Here is a 2928-nt window from a genome sequence, read left to right as displayed (position 1 = left end):
TGCAGTAGTGAATGTGGCACCGAGCCTGTCTGTATATCTGGTATCTGAAATCATTTTGTTTTTACTGACCAGTATTCTGCTTAAAATAAAAAAAAAAAGGAAAAAAAAAAAATAACCCAAAAAATAACAACAACAAAAAAAGTTTGCTTCTGTGACGGTTTTATTGCTTAGCAGCGCACGTGGTTGTGAAAATTTAGAGTTAGCTTCAGGACACCTATAAAAATGAGAAAATGACAAAAAAAGAAGAAAAAAAAAAAAAAACACCCTTCGATACCCCCCCACCCCACACCCCTCCCTGGTTATTGACGTAATAATAGATTTGTGTATGTCTTTTAAAAAAAAAAAAATTCCAACTCTAGTTTCACCTTACATGTTATAAACAGGACAAAATGTAAAAGACGATTTAAAGTGAAATAAAGGTTTTATCAGTTCGAATCGGCCCTCTTCTGTTTATTATCACCAATGGCCACATGGTTTTGTTTGTTTTGGGGGTTTTTTTGTTTGTGGAGTTTTCTGATTAAAGATGAACGCCGTCCAAGATGTCACATCTGGGAGTTAGTGACAGCCAAAGTCAGAAACGAGTTTTAAAGCACAGTTGAGGCAAAAATGCAAATATTCAGCAGTACAGCAGGAGCTCGCTGTATTCTTCTGCTTTTAGAACGGTCGTTTGTAAAATAAGGAAGCATCAGATGTTTGCTGTCTTTATGAGGTCCGAGTAACAATAGTTGGAACTTCTGCCTCTGATGTTTTTCTCTTCCCTCTACCTTCAGCCATAAAGGTTTTTCTTTGGTGTGTTTAGATATCAACGGATTTGCATTTTATCAGAAAGAAACGTCAGCTCAACGTGGCTTTGATTAAATTGTGGACATTAAGCATCACACCTTTACAAACTCTTATCGAGTATCCAGATCCAGAGACTCAATCCATGCATGGCTTGAAGGGAATTTTCATCAGCATCAGACTTTTTATATTCAATTTATATTATTTCTCGTGTAGTGGTTCACTTCCTTTATAATTTTGCTTTGTATACATGCAGAACATAATATGACGTAACAAAACTCCACTTCTGTGCATCCCTTACAGTCATCTGAATGATTACCACAGCCTGATGTAGCCACTGTGTTGAACTGGGCATTTTGAAGCCTCAGTGTTGGGATTTTGGAACCAGAAGTCGCCATGTTTAGTTTATTTCAAGGCTATTTAGCAAGGTGCATCGTTACCCTGTGAAGGTAGAATGTGAAGACACAAGTCAGCTTTTTTTTGGCTAAAAAACAGACTCGTAAAACACTAGAATTTCACTCGGAGACTGAAGCACAAGGTGAGTCATAATTTTAGTCAGATAACCAATTAAAAATGCTCCAGAGGTCTCCGACAGCTCACACGAATAGGTTACATTTGGTTCTATGAAAATGATGAAGGGGAGGCCTCTCAGATACTGATGACTTACAGCTGTCTGTGTCAGGACACTTGTAAGGAAAAGTAGCCCCACCCCTAACCCCAATATCCAGGTGCATGAGTTATTGAAAACATTGATGACTGGGGCTGTACTTTCCATGGAAACCAGAATCACTTTGTACCAGCTGGCAAACATCTTTTTTTTTCCCCCGTGTGTGTGTGTGTGTGTGTTTGTGTTTGAGATAAGCGGATGGATGTTGTTGTTTTTTTTTTTAAATCTGCTCTTCACTGAATATTTATGGTAACCTCTGAACACTGAGTTGTAGGGATTTAATCAATCGGTCTATGAGAATGGGGGGGGAAAAACCTTACCAGATTAAATTGCCAAATCTCGTGATTAAGATGTTGTTCTTCTATGTATCATTCACTCAGGCCTATTATGACATCTTGCATGTCTGCACGACACACTGTATAGCCTCTTTTACATCAGAACCATGATCCTTCAACTTAACTTTCACTTTGTGAAGTGGAGGAGCTCGGAGGGAGCTGGGTGGGGCAGGAGAGAAGTGAAGATGTCTGTCCAGAAAAGACTTCCAGGGAGTAATCTAAGGATGTTTTCACATATGTACTATTTAGCAGTGGCGTGTCCAGCGGGGTGGCCTGGGGGGGCACAGGCCACCCCCCCAACCAGACTGGCCACCCCAGGTGCCACCCCAAAGGCAAAACAATAAAATTCAATCAAATATCAAATGTACGATTATGTTTTCACGGTGAAGCTCAGATATCCGAGTGTAAGTGAATGCAGCATTGGCTTCTGCGCTATGTGCATCAAGTTAGCAAAGGTAGGAGAGCCAAGCATGAAAGACGGCACTGCACGAAACAATTTTTCGGTGAAAGAAAATGAGGACAGAATAAATGTCCCGGTAAGTAATATTAAGTTTGTTGAGTTTAGTAAACTTTTTTTTTTTTTTTGTAATGGCATGAACAATGAGAGGTGGTGGATTGGCCAGATGCAGGTCGATGTGTAAAAATAACTCAGTTGTTTGGTGGTGTCTATGGCGGGGCTTCCACAGAGGCCAGCAGGTGGATGAGGGAAGGGGAGGCAGGAGGAGAGCCCCGAGGCGGCCACCAGTCCGAGTGTCAGGTGAACTGAACTTCAGGTAAGAAGTTATGACCTGCAGTCTATCTGGGTCAGATATAAACCAAGTTTAGGTGGAGTTTATTTTTGTTGTGCTGACTTTTTACTGTCAGTTACAATAACTCGTACTGCGTTCTAGTCAGCTTGACGGAGTTTTTATACAGCTGGGTGGGTGCTATGATGTTACTGATAGTGAACTTCTCTCATTCTCCCCCCTCCCTCTCCTGTTGCTACTTCAATCATGAAACTGATCAATGATCAGCTGATCGGCTTTTTTCTCTTGTTTATTTATCGCCCACTTTGCGCCAGAAAGGAAACCAGCAGATGTCGCGCTAAACAACAGCAGCACGTTTAAGCTTGATCAGCTTTTGTTAGAATTTATTTAATATTAATTT

Source organism: Rhamphochromis longiceps, linkage group LG5 (assembly GCF_057381845.1).
Source record: "Rhamphochromis longiceps isolate RC_006_pf linkage group LG5, R_longiceps_female_GT1.1, whole genome shotgun sequence".
NCBI classification, from domain to species: Eukaryota; Metazoa; Chordata; class Actinopteri; order Cichliformes; family Cichlidae; genus Rhamphochromis; species Rhamphochromis longiceps.
The sequence above is the reverse complement of the archived record's forward strand: the minus strand, read 5'-3'. Positions refer to the sequence as shown.